This window comes from Camelus ferus, chromosome 20 (assembly GCF_009834535.1).
Source record: "Camelus ferus isolate YT-003-E chromosome 20, BCGSAC_Cfer_1.0, whole genome shotgun sequence".
Lineage (NCBI taxonomy): Eukaryota > Metazoa > Chordata > Mammalia > Artiodactyla > Camelidae > Camelus > Camelus ferus.
The window spans coordinates 31,410,370-31,429,646 of NC_045715.1; the positions used below are offsets into that span (position 1 = coordinate 31,410,370).

General features: G+C 44.0%; 1 long non-coding RNA gene across 3 annotated transcripts; it reads right to left on the minus strand.

Moving 5' to 3' along the window:
* Positions 1-2,891: 2,891 nt before the first annotated feature.
* On the minus strand, positions 2,892-14,502 carry LOC116658298. Of its 3 annotated transcripts, none has more exons than XR_004313629.1 (4): positions 10,836-14,502; positions 9,434-9,501; positions 9,004-9,084; positions 2,892-3,014 (listed from the first exon to the last, which is right to left on the minus strand). It is a non-coding gene; the product is annotated as an uncharacterized LOC116658298 (long non-coding RNA). The 3 variants fall into 3 exon arrangements; XR_004313627.1 differs by having other exon boundaries at positions 9,434-9,761; positions 10,599-14,502; XR_004313628.1 differs by having other exon boundaries at positions 9,311-9,761; positions 10,599-14,502.
* Positions 14,503-19,277: the final 4,775 nt, after the last annotated feature.

Below are 19,277 nucleotides of genomic sequence, written 5' to 3' on the forward strand. Positions count from 1 at the left end.
CCTCTTGGCTCCCATTGGGTACGGTGGGATAGTTACCGCCGGGGTTGCAGAGCGAAAGCCGGGCTCCCGGGAGTCGCTGCCCCGCCTGTCAATCAGCGGGAGCGGGGCGGGCGCTGCCGAGTTCCGAGGCGGGATGAGGCGGAAGCCCTGGGAGCAAAGGGGGTTGCAGACCGGGCCTGGAGGCCCGAGGGGCGGCGAGGCGAAGACGCCGGGCGCTCGCTGAGGTCCTGTCTGCCAAGTCACCAACCTCTGCACTGTGCCGTAACTTTGACGGACAGTTGTGCTGTAGTGAGTGATGCAGAGAGATCATAGCGCGCTGCCCCAGTGGTTAGTGAGCTTCAGCACCCAGGTGTTTTTGTTAAAAGTTTCTTTTATTCTCTTATCTGATCTCTCAGGTTTTATTTTTTTATCACAAATAGGTAGCACCATACCCTGGATTTGGCTCCAAGGAACACCTGAAACATCCTAGCATGTCCACGGGACGATGCAAAATCTAATTTAAAAGGATTTAATTTAGTCGGCTCTGCAGCACCAGTGTTAATTGTCCAGGTGTTTGCAATATCAGGTCTTTGAGGGATCTGCAATAGTGTGGCACCTGAGAATGCACATATTAAACAAGCCAGGCTCAGAATCAGGTTAATTTGCACAGGGCAAGAGGCTGAACGGCTATTCTAATGGTTGCATCCAGGAGCCAGGCTCTGCAGCCAGCCTTGTTTCCAAACATGCAATAAAGCTATGAACTTCAGATCTGATTTCTCTTTTGGAAAGTCTTCTTTGGCCCTGTTTCTTCTGTTCCTTTCCTCCAGTGGATTCATTTTCAAGTTTTGGGGCAGTTTTTTGGTAATTGATGGTATTTTTAGGCCATAGGAAGTGCCGGCTTGTGCGGAGTTTGCCAATTTGATACCAACTATATCACAAATTGTAGCAGTGACTTTGAGCTCCCCTGAAAGAATCCGTCCATCCACACAATTCCCAGGCCTAATTCTGACCACCCTGCAATGGGCAATAATATCTGTTTGGTTGTCACACTTGAGTTTCAACATCTAATTAGCCGTTAAAATGGAGAGCAAAACCAGTAGCTTTGGCTCCTGCCCGAAGCTCACCTTCCCTATCGGGTGTAATGAACAGACATTCCTGCTGGCGTTGAATTAAATGAGGCAAACATTTGGGTCATTGTGTTTTCTTTCTCTCAACTTCTTGTAGAGGGACAGTCCCTACCCCAATGGCTCCCTCCTAATTGTGTCATACCATCCCCAAGGACATCTGGTCATTCTCCCCTGGCCTTTGATTTGTAATAAATTGAGTTTACGGTTTTCCACAAGTGGGACGGAGATTAAGAGGGAGGCTGGTTTCTGTGTTTAGCCAGACTTCATGACAGTGAAGCTGTACATGTTGTTCCAAGTTCCCAAAGCCCTGTCCTTTGAAATTGCCCCAACTTGGAATGGGGTGGTCCAATATTGTCAGCCTTTGTCCCCCCAAAATAGGCCAACACTGTGTTTCCCTCAAACGCTCAAAGAACAGCATATGCTCATTAGAGAGCAGAAGTAGGGAAACAGGCCTGTCTTTTCCATGGATCACTGAACATTGCTGGACTCCGTTCAGATGGCACAGCTCTCTGTAAACTCTTGATGGAAGACACGACCAAATTCACGAGCTACCCCTGCGAAATTGGCACTGCGTGGCTGTTAACCACAGTGCACAGTGCGGAAAATGACTCACGGAGGGCTCAGGGAGTGCCAAAGACACTTCCCAGACCTCCAGAGCATGACATCCAAGCATGGTAGGCTTGCTATTTAACTCATGTTGCTAATGTGGAAAAAGTCTGGCTTAATGAGTAGAGATAGAGGAATGACTGTGAAAACATGGAATTCCTGACACCACAACTATACTGGGCCTTCTGCCCTGCCTGTGGCCTTGATTTCTGTCCAACTGTAGTAACTACTCAGCAAATTATGGTCATATAAGCCACAACCTGTTGACTATAGCTATTCCTTAGTTTTCTATTATTGTATTAATTTATGTAATCATCATCACACTGGTAATATTTTTCTGACTAATGGGGTAACAGAAGAATCAACTTCTTTCATGGGTTTTTGGGTGGAGATGGGGGTCCCTCTGCCTGAAAGAAGTCTGATAGGAGTTTGTTAGCCGAATTGTTGTCTTCCTCGGGAGCTGGAAGAGGTTTGTGCTAAAACTGAAATAGGATCTGTTCCTTATGAAATAGCCAAGACTGGCTCTGCTATAGAAGTTTTGTTTTCAGAACTAGTCTGTACCCTGTGGCAGGGAAAAGGAGCAAATTATTTTACAATTTTAATCATCTTTAAGGTTGTAGTGTATTCTATCACAATGCCCAGACTAAAACAAAGTCTATCTCTTAATCCTTTATAGAACATTCTGCAAAATATGAGTCTCACATATTGAATGGCCACAGATTAGGACTCTGGGTCTGGACTGAGCTCACTTCTCGATAAACAGTACGTCTTCACTAATTCGGACTTATTGGCAGAAGTCCAGCCCAATGAGTGAAAAGTTGAATTATATTCGAAGACTTAGTCCAAGTATTTTTATGCCTAATAATAATTTAGGCTGCTAATGATGTATCTGCCCTAATTAGAACTATATTTTCACACAAACGATTATTATGCTTTTATCCTCAGGAAGCTTTAAGTAAATCAAATCTAACCTCCTAAACCACTTCGTATTACTGTATTTTGCATATTGTATTCATAGTGTGTTATTTTCCTGTGGTTGCCATAACAGACTACTACAAACTGGGTGTCTGAGGACGGCAGAAATGTGTTCTCTCACAGTTCTGGAGGCTTGAAATCTGAAATCAAGATGTTGGCAGGGCCACCCTCCCCCCACCCCCAGGCTCTAAGGAAGAATCTCACCTTGTCTCTTTCAGTTTCGGGTGGTTCTGGGGTTCCTGGGCCAGTTGCAGCATAACTCCAGTCACTTTCTCCATCATCACGTGGTGTTCGCCTCTGCATGTCTCGTGTCTTCACGTGGCCTTCCTGTGAGGACACCAGTCATTGGAATGAAGGCCCACTTTAACCCAGTAAGACCTCATCTAAATTTAATTAGTTCCAGCTGCGAAGATCCTAGTTCCAAATAAGGTAATATTCTGAGGTTCCAGGGGAATGTGAATTTGGGGGGAACACTATCCAATCCAGTAGCTGGCAGGATGTTTAATTCCACAGCTCAGCCTAGATCAGAAGTCCATGAATTATTACGAAAATGGCTCAAATCAAGGAAATTGACAACATCTATTGCTGACAAAGATGCAGAGCAGCGGCAACTATGATACACTGCAGGTGGGACTGGTACAGCCGCTTTGGAAAACAGTTTGGAAGCCTCTTATAAAGTTAAATGTGCATTTATCCTATAACCCAGGAACCCCATTCCTAGGTATTTAGCGGAAAAAAAGAAGATATCCACTCCAAAAGTTATAAGCATATTGTAACAGCTTTATTCATCCTCAAAAGCTAGAAAAAAAACCCAAAGATCCCTCAGTGGTGCCTAGATAAACAAGTTCTGGCAAATCCATAAGTGCGACACTATTCAGCAACAAGAAGAATGAAGTCCTGATACACGCAACAACCTGGATGAGTTCTCGAAGCATTTCACTAAGTGAAGGAAGCCAGATACAAATGACTATTTCCTGTATGGTTCCATTTCTATGACTTTCTATGAAAGGCAAAAACGACAGGGACGGAAATCAGATTGGTGGTTCTCAGGGGCTGAGAGTGAAGGGAGAGGACTGGTTGTAAAGGGGCACAGGAGAACGTCTGGATGTGAGGGAATTCTGATTGTGATGGTGGTTACACAACTGTCTAAGTTTGTCAAATTCCAGAGAACTATATATCTGAAAATATTTAATTTTACCAGAATGGTTATCATTAAAAATTCCACAAACAGTAAATGCTGGAGAGGGTGTGGAGAAAAGGGAACCCTCCTACGCTGCTGGTGGGAATATAATTTGGTGCAGCCACAATGGAAAACAGTACAGAGGTTCCTCAAAAAACTGAAAATAGACTTACCATTTGATCCAGCAATCCCACTCCTGGGCATATATCCAGAGAGAACTTAATTCAAAAAGACACCTGCACCCTAATGTTCATAGCAGCACTATTTACAATAGCCAAGACATGGAAACAACCTAAGTGATCATCAACAGATGACTGGACAAGGAAAATGTGATGTATATATACAATGGAATACTACTCAGCCATAAAGTGAGTGAAATAATGCCATTTGCAGCAACATGGATGAAACTAGAGATTATCATCTAAGTGAGATACGTCAGACAGAGCAAGACAAATTTCATCTGATATCACATACATGTGGAATCTTAAAAAATGATATAAATGAACTTATTTAAAAATGGAAAGAGACTCACAGGCATAGAAAACAAACTTATGGTTACCAAAGGGGAAGTGGGAAGGGATAAATTAGGAGTTTAGGATTAGCAGATACACACTACTGTATATAAAATAGATAAACAACAAGGTCCTACTGTACAGCACAGAGAACTACATTCAGTAACTTGTAATAACCTATAATGAAAAAGAATATATATATATATATATATATATAACTGAATCGCTAGGCTGGACACCAGAAACTAACACAACACTGTAAATCAACTATACTTCAATAAAAAAGAGCTTCCCATTTATGATAGGTACATGCAATATATTTTGAATCAATAAATAACTAATGTGAACCTCTCCCCCCAAATAGCAGAGGAGATATGTCTTAAACAGCAAGGCGAAATTGAAAGAAAACATAAAATAATGAAAGCAGAAGTTGCAGAAGAGATGCTAGTAAGGGTCCTCCCTAGCTCTGCCTCCTCCCCGCCCCATCTGCCCTTCCTCCAGCGGCATCTCAGATTGGTCCTTGCTTCCATGTTGCACATCTTATACATGAATTTTAGATAATGCTGGACTAATGGAACCAAATAAACTAGGCTGAAACTTGGCTAAAGATACAGAGGCCAAAGGAAAGAATCACTAGAACTCCGTGGAACTGAGAGTGATCATCCTAGATGCTACATAGGGCATAGAAAGCGCGGGTTTCAGTAGGTCATTACTCCTACTTGTAGGGGAGTAACGACCCCTTTGGTCATTTTGGGGGACTTGGGGGAAACGATCCTTTAGGACTTAGACACTAGAATTTACGTAAGTGTAAATGTAGTATTTACTATCTTCCAGGTATTTATCAATAACTCAGTAAGTTTTCTGAATTTCTTCATTGACAAATGAGGTAAGTGAGGCACAGAAAGTTTCAGTAACTTGCCCAGAGTCACACAGTAAGTGTGTGGCTAGTGAGTGACACAGCCAGGATTGAAACTGCTGGGTCCCACTTGGAACCTCTGAGTTGGTATAAAGATTACTTTAAGCAGAAGACATGTGAAATTCAAAGGATGCAGAAAGTAGCCTTCTCAGAGCTTCCCTTATCTGACCAAACACAGAGACGGCTGAGAAATGAGGGCTGTCATAAATCCTCTCTGGGGGGCCACTTCTACTCCCGGCAGTAAACCTACCCTAGATCCCGTCTCTGGGGGAGTTTTGTGGTCCTGAAGAAGACAGAAGGACCACTCATGCCTGGGTAGACAAACATCATCACAAACTTTATCTCCTATCCTTCCAACAACACATTTGTCTTCCTAAAGACGCCTATTTGCTCTTCCCCCATAAGCCTTTCTCCCCTTCCCTTCCCTGTACTAAGTTAGATGCACGTCTAACCACTTAATGTAACCACTTAATGCACCAGCTACTTCTTTCAGAGGCCCTCATGTGCAATGCGGATTCCCCCTTCCCTGCTGTTGATCTGTCTTTTGTCAGTTTAATTGGCAGTCTCCAGTTATCAAACCCTAGAGAGTTGAGAAATAAGATTTCCTGCCCCGATAAAAACCCAGGCATTTTGGCTACAGAATCCACCTCTAAACCAGAGTTTCTCAACCTCAGCATGACTGACATTCAGGCTGGACAGCTGTTTGTTGGGGGCGAGTTGTTCTGTGCCTTATAGGATGTCAGTAGTGTTAGTGCTGATCGCCCCACAGGGCATGACAATAAAAAAATGTCTCCAGACATTGCTAAATGTCCCATGGGGGAGCAAAACCCCAGCCCCCTGGTTGAGAAACACTGCTAATTCTGCTGCCTCTCCTTGCTCTGGTGTCCTGTTTTCTGGGAAGCCTTTCCTGACTCTCCTCCGTCAAGGCTGACGTGTATTGAGATCTGACTATGTTCTGGGTGACGCCTAGATCTTTACATGAACTTGCTTGTTTAATCCTCACAAGTAACCCGTGGGGGTAGGTCTAAATGCTACTTGCTTCTATAAACGAGAAAATGAACTTAGCCCTGTTGAGATCTTGCCGAAAGTCACGGGACCAGAAGCCCTGAAGCTGGGATCCATCCGTGGGTCTTTCCAGCGTGTGTGTGTGTGCTCTGAACCACCCACTGCCTCGTATGGTCAGGCTCTGTTAATATCTTGGCCGCCTCCGCCTGTCTGTTCTTTGAGAGCAGAGACCAGTGTGTCCCCAACACCCACCACGCAGCACTCAGCTCAGTGTTTCTTAAGTGAGTAAATAAGGAACAGTAGATTAAAACCTTCCCAGCTCCAAAGGGGAAGATGGTGACCACCACACACAACTTTCCCACACAAGAGAGGGCTGCCATTCCATCTGCACAAAACAGTGTCCAGGAAGGACCTCACTGGACTCAGAATCAGAATATTCTGCATTAGAAAACCTTCAGCAGGAGTATGTGATCGACATCTGAATGTTTCTCTGTTTTAAGTCATTTCTTTAAAATTAATTCATATGACCCGAGAGAGGGGATGCAAACAGACTGCACATTCTTTCCCAAAATTAAAAAAGATGACAGGCCTTTAGGATTAAATCTTCATCCTCAAATTGTCGAGTACATTGCTTCATTCCAAATAAAGTTTTACAGGTAAATGGTGTTTAATTAAATGCAACAGGGAGTCAATATAATTTCCTCTTTCCCGGAAATGAAATATTTTCTAGCATCTCAGCATCTCAGCCCTGGAAGGGATGCTGAAATGGCAAAAACAGGCTTTGAGGGCAGGCTTGTCACCCAACACTTTGTCACATACTTCACCTCATTACTCTCCCCCAAGACTCCATCTGCTCCTCTGCCCCTGACAAGCCCAAGGGAGGAACATTAGCCTTGGAGTTATAACTGGCTTGAGTCTTGGTTCTGCCACTTACAAGATGAGGAACCTTAAGTAAATCTCTGCTTCTCTGGTTGGTTTCTTTATCTGTACAGTGGGGATGTTTCCATGATCTTTTCCTCCCAGGGCTGTCATAAGTTTAAGGAATAAAGGGACCTCTTAGTCATGTTTTTAAAAATGATTTCCCTACTTTAGCGGGTTTCTTGCAAGTGGCTGCTGGACAGTGTGCTCCAGGCAGCTCTCCAAGAGCCTTTGTGAGGCCCCGTGTGCCTTTTGGGGCCGTTCTGTTTTTGGGTGCATCAACCCTCCTCCCAGATGCTATCAGCTCTGCTGGGGAAGGCACAGACCCACTCTTGGGGGCGTTAATCCAAGGAAAGTCACTCTGAGTTCTCTCCTGTCCCCAGCCAGCACCCAGCAGTCCCCAGGCTAAGGAAACGTGATATGCGGCCTTGAGGGAAGAAAGGAACCCACTGTGAAGTGCGTGACAGAAGGGTCGGTGGGGGAAGCAGGGAGGGGCAGTCTGACCTCACTTGCTGAGAAGGTTTGGACCATGGAGTGGTTTCCGAGCCAACTGTGTGCACAGCACCTTCAGGTTTTTTTGTTTTGTTTTTTGTTTTTGTTTTGTCCTGTTTTTGGCCATGATCTCTCGGTAACTTCTCCACTTGATTCTAGACCTAAATGCTCTTGCTTGGGGCAAAGTCGGTTTTGCTATCCTTAGGAAGACTGGCAAACTCTATTCCTCTCATCCTGTCTCTACTTTCTGGCTTGCATCATTCAGCATGAACTAAGAATCTATTTGATATTTTAAAAATGAGATTCTACAACCTCTGTGAATGTCTGACTCTAAACGTGACATTCTGTTTGAGTGGGAGGAGTCAGAGCAGGTTAGGCAATGGGCCGTTGGGGTCTTCGTTTCTGAAGAGATGGGAAAGGAGCTGTGTACACAGTTGGAATTATGAAAATTATTTTCCTGATTTTACCTATATTGCTGTTTTTCTCAACAGAAGTTAAAGGACATGTTTACAATATTGCTCCTCTCTCATGGTTAGGACTTTTAGAATCTTGAAAAAACTGTCTAAATTGTAGTTTCTGGGGAAATATGGGGGTCTTTCTTCTCTGGACAATCATAACAAAAGGTGCTTACACTCCCACACGTGCATAGTCCCAGGCAAATCTGTCACACAAGGTCTAGTCAGGCCTGGGGACAGAGTCACTTCTCCCCAGGCAAAGACTCTTTCATTGGATAAAGAAGATGTGGTCTATATATACAATGGAATATTACTAGGCCATAAAAAAGAATGAAATAATGCCATTTGCAGCAACATGGTTGGACCTAGAGATGATCATACTAAGTGAAATAAGCTAGAAAGAGAAAGACAAATATGGTATCACTTATATGTGGAATCTAAAAAGTGATACAAGTGAACTTATTTACAAAACAGAAATAGACTCACAGACATAGAAAACAAATTTAGGGTTCCCCAAAGGGGAAAGGAGGAGGGATAAATTAGGGGTCTTGGAGTAGTGGGTACAAACTACTATATACAAAATAAATAAACAACAAAGGCCTACTGTACAGCACAGGGAACTATGTTCAGTACCTTGTAATAACCTATAATGGAAAAGAATCAAAAAAATGACATATATATGTACATACACACACATATAGATGCGTATAACTGAATCACTTTGCTCCACCTGAAACTAGTACAACATTGTAAATCAATTATACTTCAATAAAAAAAGAAAAAAGAAGGAAAAAAGACTCCTTTTTCCCAGTAGAACATTCACCAGTACTGTCCTCACCTGGGAATGCAGAGAACCATTTCTCCTCTGGTTACCAGGAGTCTTCGAACACATTTTCTTCTTATTTGTACATCCTGGGTTCTAGAATCACCATCCATGGGAGAAAGGAAAGAAGGGAACACTGTGAACAATTGTGTCACAAGGATTAAGTGGCTGTGTGTCGGGGGAGGTTTACTGGCTCCTGTTTCTCCCAACCCTATCTGGGAATTGGAAACCAAGGAAATCTAGGAATGAACCTGGGTTTTTTATTTTCATTCTGTGGGTGTGACTCATTAGCGAGCCCTGAAATCAGTTCAGCCCGACTCACTTTGGCCTCATGACCTCTCTGGACTGAGCTTGCAGGGTCAAAGCTGAGATTCCGATCGCCGAGCCTGGACCAAGATGCTGGCTGCCGTGCGGTTAGATGCCCCAATTTCTGTAATAGGTTTACCTCTGAGAGTGTTTTCCAGCCTGGGGCTTGGGGTTCATTGCTGGTCAAATTCATTCAGGGATTGGCGGCTACATTTAAAAAAGAATGAAATAGAATACAATGGATCAGAACAGAAGTATCAGAGTGCCCCACGTGTAATACAGTTAGTCGTTAACTTACAGCCTGGTAGAGGAGTTGACCGTTGACTCCCCAGAAGATCACTGGAACATCTACGGATCGAGCAAAGCCGAGTTTGCTGGACCTGCTGCAGTGAAAGGGAACTCCGCTTTGACAGTCTTATCATGGCCCAGAGGGGAGGTCACCAGAGGTGATTTGTAGGAGTTTGTTGCTGGGGGTTAAAGGGTTAAAGGCGGGTCTTTCAAGGCACAGAACCACTTGTGAATTGGACAGAGTTTACAGCATCATGTACTTTGGGCCGGTAGGTGCAACAAGCATGGGTCTTGATGTGAATCTAGAAAACTAAGCTGCCATGTGGCCAGCGAGGGGTTTGCCCAGCTGAGCCCTCTGCTGTCTCAGGAGAAGAACTGCTTCTCCATTTCAGCAAACTGCCTGGACAAGCGTACGGGCAGGAATTTCCTTACACAAGCAATCACATTATTTATCGGTTAAGAGTCTCATTTTCCTGGACAAGAATTTTCTGAGACAAATAGTGAAGCCATGCTGACTCATAATTGAAAGGGTTTACATACCTTGGCTATTGAGAAGTTGCTGAAACAGGATTTCCAGACATAAATAATTTATGAACTGTTTATAGTTAATTTACATCCTGTCCAGTGTTTTTGGAAAGAATCAGAGTCAATGATAAATTATTAGATACCACTATTGTGTTTAAAAACTGTGTTGGGGAAAATGTGAAAGGAAAAAAAATGCTTGGAATTGGTGTTAGGTAGTTGAATTTTACTGGAATTTGTTAAGTTTTGAAAATTCCAAGGTAGAATAAGGAAAGTCAAGATAAGAATATTCTAGATGATTCTGTTTGTTTTTTTTAAAATGGTATTTATATTGTACCTATTATTCTGCATATTGCTTTTTATCAGTTAATAATATGTCTTTGGAGATATATAAACATACACACAACTATATATAGTTACTTATCTATCAGTACATAACTATATATACTGCATATGTATATATACATAGTATATATATAACTATATATACTTACATATATGCAATCTATGTGTTTTGAATGGGCAGGACTTTATCCTTATTTCCTGCCATCCCTCTAAACTTTATCACTGGGGATAATCCTCACTATTACTGGATGACTGTCCTGCTTGCTCTTAGACAATGACATTTCTCTGGTGACCTGAAGGGAAAAATCCATCCTTAATTTTGAAATGTTGGTGACTGTCAGTTATAAACACATTATTGTAGATGGAAACTGGTGATTTCCACTCACGTGCATGGCCACAGTCCCCATCATCGTCATGATAAAGGGGGCAGGTCTCCAAAGGGTCTCAGTCCTTCTTCCAATTTTTTTCTTGCTTTCTGATTTCTTCTGTCCTTCCCACAGTGTCTTCCCCACCTTTCTTCTTAATCTAGACTTTAAGTGAGGGGTAAAGCAATCAATCCAACTGGTATTTTAGTTATTTTTATTTTCTTTTTGTTCAATCCGCTTTCCCCCAACCTTTCTGAGATAAATCTTGCATCACTTTATAGAAACAGACAAGCATGGTGGGCGGCAGCATGAGTAAGAGTTAGTTCATTAACATACCTGGAATCAGATGGATGTGATATGAATCTAAGCTTCGCTTCTTACTAGCTTTGTGATCCTGGGTAAGTTATTTAGCTAGTATATGCTTTCAGGTTCTTCATTTGTAAGCTGGAGATAATCATATTTTAGAGGAATAGTATGAGAATTAAATGAGAAACGTGTGTGTGTGTGAGAGAGAGAGAGAGACAGAGTCAGAGACAGAGACAGAGATAAAGAGAGAATCAGAAATGCTATTTGCTTGGCACTCCATATAAGCACTCAAGAAATTAAAGGTAACTATTTTCTGTATATAAAATATAAACACAATGTAGCTATTAATTCTTATAGGAAACTATATTATTTGTATGGGAAGCCACAGATAATCAAAATATAATCAATTTTAATGAAGGATTTTAATACTCAAACTGATCCAGTAGCTGGAAATTTAATGAGGACTCCCTGTGCCCACAGGGAAGAGTCAGACGATTCAGCACCCCATTCTCATCAAGCTCTCTCTTTAATCATCTCTTTAATAGTATGCAGATAAACAATTAGATTATAGAACATTACAAAAGGAAATCTAATCAAAAGGTAAATTATGTGAATCAGAAAAATTTTTAATATGAATAATGGCAAAAGTGACCCATTCACATCTAGTGTATCATCTTTATCCATGCCACCTTCTTAGGTAAAAAAAAAAAAAAAAATCAGTAGTTGTATCCATTAGGAAGTATTAAGCTGCAAGTAACACTAAACTCAACTCCAGGTACCTTAAACAATGGGATTTGTTATCTCACTTAAATGCAAGCCCAGGTAAATGATTCCAGGTTTGGTTATGTCAGCAGCATAACCATGTCAAGAACCCAGCTCCATTCTCTTCTTTCTGCTCTGGCATCCTCAGACTTGTACCTGTATGCTCACCTTGGCTGCCACAACTCCAAACATTTCAGCCTTCCTCCACTTCCGTAGGGAGTGTGGTAGGCTGAATAATGGTCCTCCAAAGGAGATCCACAACCTAATCCCTGGAACCTGTGAATATTATTTTACATGGCAAAAAAATAAGAAAGAAAAAAGACTTTAAGAGATGATTAAATTAAGGGTCTTGCAATGGAGAGGTTATCCTTGGTTATTCAAGCGGTCCCTAAATGCCATCAGAAGGGTCCTTATAAGAGGGAGGCAGAAGAAGATTTGACACAAATGCAGAAGAGGAGACGGCAATGTGAACATAGATAGAGGCAGAAACTGGAGTAATGTGGCTGCACACCAAGGAATGCCAACAGCCCCCAAAGCTGAAGGAGGCGAGAAACAGATGCTCCCCTGAGCTTCTGGAGGGAGGCTGGCTGTGCCAACACCTTGCTTTGGACCCAGTGACATGATTTTGGACTTCATCCTCCTTACCTGTGAGACAATAAATTTCTCTTGTTTTAAGCCCCCAAGTTGGTGGTCATTTGTCGTCGCAGCCATTGGAAACTAACGCAGGGAAGGAAAGGGGCATTCCTTCTCATAGGTTTCCTTTCACAGGCGAAGGAGCCTTTTTCAGAAAGCTCGTAGTACACTTCCCCAAAGGTCCTGTGAACTAAGTTCTAGCTTCAAGGATGTTGGAAGACAAGCAGTTGGCATTTTTAGCCTTTATAAACCTCTGCCAGCAAGGACAAAAGAGGATGTAATCGTTTGGGGAAAAGCATCTGTCATGGCAGTAGAGGGACCACGTCACAGACAGGAGAAGGCAGACGGAACCACAGCACCGGTACTGGCCGAATCCCAGAGCCGAGCACTGGTACCTGGAGAACTCAGCCGCTGACGGCACTCTTGAAGCGAATGGTTTCACCAGCATCAGGGTATCGCTGTCTTTCTTACTACGCCAGTCAAGGGACTCCCACTTTCTTCCTTGGCAGTGTCCGGCCACCCTCCCCAGGGTGAGTTCTCATGCAGCCATGGCTTGGCTGACCTTCCCGAGTAGCTCCCAGACAGGGACATCCTTCTTGAGGTGGGTGGGTTTCCTTAGTGACGTTCAGCCAGAGCATTCCGTCTTGTAACTCTTGGCTCTGTTTTCCTGGAGGCTGTTCCCAGGCAAGGGAGGTATGCTCTGAGCCTTATATACCTCTGTGGATGGCTTCCCTACAATTCCAGGTTTCTTATTCATCCACGGTAGTCATCAATGTGACCTCCACCAGCGGACTTTTCATTGGGGTGGGGCGCAACCTTTCTTCTCGCGTTCAGAATTTAGTGCTTGTGTGGCTATTTGCCCTCCTTTCACACTAACTGAGCTGGGCTGAAGACTCGAAGGCCTTGGAAGAGCTCGACTTCTATCACAAAGACAGGGAAAGCCCTTGCCAGGAGTCCTCTGTACTTAGGGCCTTCACTGGAGCTTAAACATCCTTCAAATCTGACTCGTAGCTCCAACTCCAAGTAAATGTATTTTCTTTTTGCTTCATTAATTTTAAAAATGTGGAAGGTTTTGAGTTTGGCTCAGAGAACGTTATAAAACACAAAGTCCTGTCATCTGGAAAATGCCTTTTTTGATACTCTCAAGTAGGACTCAATTGAAAAGGAACCCACACAGAGACCACCAGGTAATGTAATGGCTCTTTGCCCAGAAAACATTTGGAGGCAAACGCTTCTGCTGACCCACAACTTGGGACTAGTAGGGTTTTAAATCTATTACTTATGGAATCGTTAACTCTCCTACCGGGCTGTTAATCGGCTTGTTTGTTAAAGCTCTGCTGACTTGTTTCGTTTCATGGGTTTCTCCAGCCCCGCCAAGGCTCCTCAGAGACAGCGGGCTCTGGGACTCCAGGCTTCTCATGGAAACTGACAATATATCACAGGGGGCGGGGACCCTAAGGACGTCAAGCAGAAGACAGATGAGATTCCGCAGCTCGTTTTACTATGAGTTCAGCCGTTCCATGTCTGAGTTAACTGCTCTAGTCTGCTGTGCAGAAAAACATTTGTCATTTTGGTTCCATTTACCCACCTTGCAATGAGACTTCCATAGCAGTGGCCCCAGGGCATTCAAATCCTTCATCCCCCCAGGAGACATGAAAGGGGCTGGAAGAAGCAGCCAAGAAAAATTGCTCATGGAGACCAAGCATCCCTGAGAAGGTGACTGAGGTGGACAAGTGATGTGAGAAGCAGAAACAACACAACAAGACGGATGGAGGGGCCCCAGGTGGCACTGCACCACGGCCTAAACATGCTTTTAGAGCCACTGTCTTCTTTAAGGACCTTCCCTTTCCCTCCACTCCCTCCATCCTCTTGCAGACCCACAGAAGCACGCTCTTTGTTTGTTCGAATCACACCCACATTCTGCTCAGATCCATCCTTTTCAAGCTTTCTGTCCTCCACGTGGAAACGTCCACATCCTATGGTTCGTCTGCTGAGACTCAATGCTTTCGATCTGGTAAATGAAGTTGGGCCACGTGGCTCATAAGAGCCATCATATTCTAGAGCCAATCCAAATACAGCAAGACCCACTTGTATAATTAAAAAAAAATTTCTAGTGACCATATTAAAATAAATGAAAAGAAACAGGTTAAATTAGTTTCAGAATATATTTTCTTTTGTCCTAACATATACAAAATATTTTCGTTTCCACATAGGGCACTGGCCACGTTTCGGGGGCTCCTTAGTCACAGGGAGCTTGTAGCCATGGCAACCCCAGAGTCAGGTTCTTGGCCGTATTTTCTGTACTTTAGTAAATCTCATGATAGCACATTCAGCCAGGTCTCGGCGCTCTGGGCAGGAGTGTAGATCAAATATTTTGTGTCAAGGAAGTCCCTCCTGGGCCCTTCACTTACATTGGTGAGGGGCATACCTGCTCCGCACATTGCCCGTCTGATGTCTATGTATATGTCTCTTACTATCCTAAAATATCACTCTTGGGAATTCTTAGGAAGAGACAGAACAAGGGGAAAAGTTTCACAGTAAATTTACTCCTACAGGCAAAGTCTAAGGTCAATACTATAAAAAAGAAAAAGCTTTGGAAATTAAACGCTGATTATTACATACAGTTGCATCAATATTCTTACCTCCGTTTTTGTTTCTTGTCTCTTTCAGAGGCTCTGCCCTTTTTTCTGCTCCCCTCCCTTTTTTCCCTTCCTATACTGTTTCTTGGACATTATATTAGAGCCTTCAATAGGTGGGCCTCTTTTCACGGTCAGGAGCATCATTTTTAAGTAAATGCACTAAATTAATAAGAAAAACAAACCGGACACATGATAAAGTCCACACACTTTCCCTGCATGAACACCACCCATAAGAAGTTATTCGATAATGTGGAAAAAGACAGAATTTCTAAAGTTGTGACCTTGGCCAAGATTTCTGTCCTAAAATTCCAGATATCTGAGTTCCAGGCTATCGAAATGTGTGTCTGTCAGGAGTGCTTTCAACTGAAAATAACAGAATACCTGACCCACAGTAGCTTAAACAGGCAGAGGTTTCTTTCTCTCAGACAACAAGAAGCCTGAAGGTGACTGGGCGCTGGCACTGGTTCTGCTGCTTGGCAGTGTCATCAGGGACACAGACGCGTCCCACTCCACCATCTGAGTGTGTTAGGCTTCAGCCACACACCTGTTACCTCATGGACGCCAACGGACGCTCAAGGTGCAGACGCTGAATCCTTATTCAAGGAAGGAAGAGGTTCTTATCAGAAGACTCGAAGCTTTCTAAGAACAATGTCCCCGGGCATCCCCACCTACAGGAGAGGTTGGGGAAATGTGTGTTTAGTTTTTCAGCCTCTTAAGTGGAAGAGAGAAGAGACGGTTGAGTTAGTGAGCAAAAAACAACGCCACAGCGTGGCTCTCCAACAGCTGATGTGGTGGCTAACATATTGAGGGCTCCTAAGATGTAAAATCATATACCAAGAATTTATCAATATCATTTCATCTGATTCTCACAACAACTCTTTGTCCTATGTCTCCTAGGATTATCTCATCTTTTTTAGTAAAGAAAGCTAGATCTTAGCAAGGTAAATTAATTTACCCAATTCACATGGGAATTTCCTTGTGACTCCACCTCCATTATCACCAAATGACTACCCCTCCAGCCCTATATGTAGGTCCACTTCTACTAAACTTACCATCATTTATTGAAATACTTATGAATGTTTTATTCACTGAAGGCAGAGTAAGAGAGGGGAAGGAGTCAGGGGTAACCTCTTATTTTCTGCCCTGAGAAATCAGGTAAGATGGTCCATTTCATGAGAGAGAAAGAGTGGCGTTGGGCAGACATTATGTAAGTTCCATCTTGGAGGCATTTAACAAGAGGTACCTGTCAGTCATTTGAGTGTCTGTGAGGGTGACAGGTGTCAGGCATGCAGGAGAAATTTCATAGACAGAATCGACCTGACTTCTAAAAAGCTGATGATCACAATCAAATCAGTATCACCTTCTAAGTTTTCTCTTCTTAAGAAACTAGAAGGTAGACAGTTCTTCCGGGAATGCAGAAGAAACAGAGAGGTGACTACTGGCTCAGAATGGCTTCTTTTCTGCTCACCAGCACTGGGGTAGGTAGCTTCTAATACAGCTCCTGAGGGTGCCCACCTCTGATATTCACGTCCTCTGGTAATCAGCCCACACCCTCCCCCTTGAGCGATCTTGACCTGGTGGCTTGCTTCTGATCCACAGGACAATGGCAGAGATGATGGGATGACATTTCAATGATCAGGTTACAAGAGATTGTCACCTCTGTCTTGCCAGCCGACTTCCTCTATTTGCCCTTTTGGCTTTCATGGTTGACCAAAGTAAGCAGACATGTTGTAGAGGCCATGTGGCCAGGAACTGAGGGTGGCCTCTGGTCCACAACCAGCAAGGCACGGAGGCCCTCAGTCCAGCAGCCCTTAAGGAACAACATTCTCATGATGACCTGGGTGAACTTGAATGTGGATCCTTCCCCAGTCAAGCTTTCAGATAAGACAACTTGATGCAGCCTTGTGAGAGACCCTGAAAGAAACCTGGCTAAGCTGGATTCCTGACCCAAGGAAGTGAAGATCATAGATGTGCATTGCTTAAACCACTAATGTCATGGTACTGTGTTAAATGGCACTAGATAACAGATACAGACACCCAGGGTTAGCTGTGGGAGCAAGGACCACGCCCCGGGAGCAGTTAGCAGGGCTGTATGCGTCCCTAATTCCAAGAGCCAAAGGAGGGCAGACTCTCCTGGGGATTTAGAAATACTGCAGAGAGATATTTCAGATATGGAGATACATTACCCAGTTGTCCAATTAAAACCAGAACTGAGAATTGAAGCATTTGGTTCACAGGAGAAATGAAAACACCCTGGGAGGGACGCAGCCCTATTTAGGACAGACTCTGAGCAACAGCCGCTGGTGGAGGCACCAGGCTGAGACTTGCTCGGGGAGGACGCTCCGGGCCTCAGGAGGTAGGTAAACAGTAAACAGAACCAGGCGGTGAAAGGCTTTAGACAGGGTCGAGAAGAGACAAGTCATCGTCAAGGGAGTCTCAAGGGACGCAGACTTCCCTTTGCTGGCGTCCTTAAAAAATAGAAGTGCTCTCAGCTTGTTAAATCAGTAGCAAGAATTCAAACTGATGATCAAAATCATTCAGTATTCCTGTCCTGTGAGCAATTTTCTCTCTTTCCTTTCTCCTCTCCTCACAGTGACCCCTGGTGCTTTGTGCCTGGGCTTCCATACACAATTCCATAGGTTCAGAGGCTTAAACAGCAGAAATTCATTTTGTCATAGTTCTGGAGGATGGGAAGTCCAAGGCCAAGATGCCGTCAGGGTTGGGCTCTGGTGAGGGCTCTCTTCCTGGCTTATGAGCGGGCACCTCCTGCTGTGTCCTCACCTGGCCTTTCCTCTGCGTGGGGGGAGAGACAAAAGATCTCTGGTGTTTCTTCCTCTTCTTATAAAGCACTAGTCCTGTCAGATTAGGGCCCCCTTCATATGACCTTATTGAATATGAATTACCTCTGTCAAGCCCCTGCCTCCAAACACAATCATATTGGGCGTTAGGGCTTCAGTATATGAATTAGTTGGGGGGTGGGGGCACAATTTAGTCCATAACACTTTCCAAACACTAAATACCTATCAAACGTAAGCTCAGTTAGGGCAGAATTTGCTTACGTTTCTTTCTACTCAGGCATCTAAGAGTCCAGGGACCCAAGGCCAACTTCCACTGTCCAACTCCAGCAAGAAGAATGACAAGGCGTCCTAAGAAGGGTCGGAGCTCTCACCACCTGAGCACAGCACTCCTGGGAAGGTCAGCCTGCCCTTCAGGGGCAGAAACAATATAGGACCCAGACCCAGACTGTGCACTTTGCTGGAAACCACTGAGCCAGTGACAGACCCAGGGAGGGGCTAGAACCTAAGTCCTAGGGTGGGACTGAACAGTAATGCGGAAGCGCTCCTGCCCGTCTGGAGGGATTTCACACTGTGTATTACGGTGTTTCACCTTTTCCATCAGCTAGTGTCCCATGGGCATGAAATGTGGTTAAAAAAAAAACAAAAACCATAGCACTGTGTGCCAGCACTGTATAAGCCTCAAGGCCCCACGGTGATGTATGTCTGCCACTGTGTCACTGTAACCACGCCTCCCACTGGGGTGGGGTGCAGTGTCCTGTTAACTGTAGGCTCTGGACTCAGACGGCCTGAGCTCAGAATGCAACACTTTGGGCTATTTAACTTTTGTTCATCTAGGCTTCCTCCATGGAGAGACGGAACTAGAAAGCCTTAGGCATCAGGGGTGCTGGGTACCACTGGGGCGAGGGGTGGTGGGTGAGCCTGTGCACTAAGGCAGGCTGCAGACCGAATGACTACCTACAGGCAAATCCCAAGCCTGCTTGGGGAATAATAATGATTTCACTAAGGATTGCAACTACTCAGGGATGCCCGCCGTCCTGCCCCGCCATCAGTTTTCAAACTCAATTACTGAGTGAGAATGAAAGAAATGCAAAAGAGCCAAGGAAGGAAACTTTTCAGACAAAGTATTTCAATCATTTCAGCCTATTCTGGGTTTCCTGTTTACAGCTTAGACCAAATGCACTTGGGTACAGACACACACATACATTTAACCTTGGATGTGGCTTCCTTTCAGGGACATAAAAAGCTCCTGAATCCATTTCCTCACACTATCTTTGGGGTGGTGGGTAAGTAATTAGGTCTATTTATTTTTAATGGAGGTACTGGGT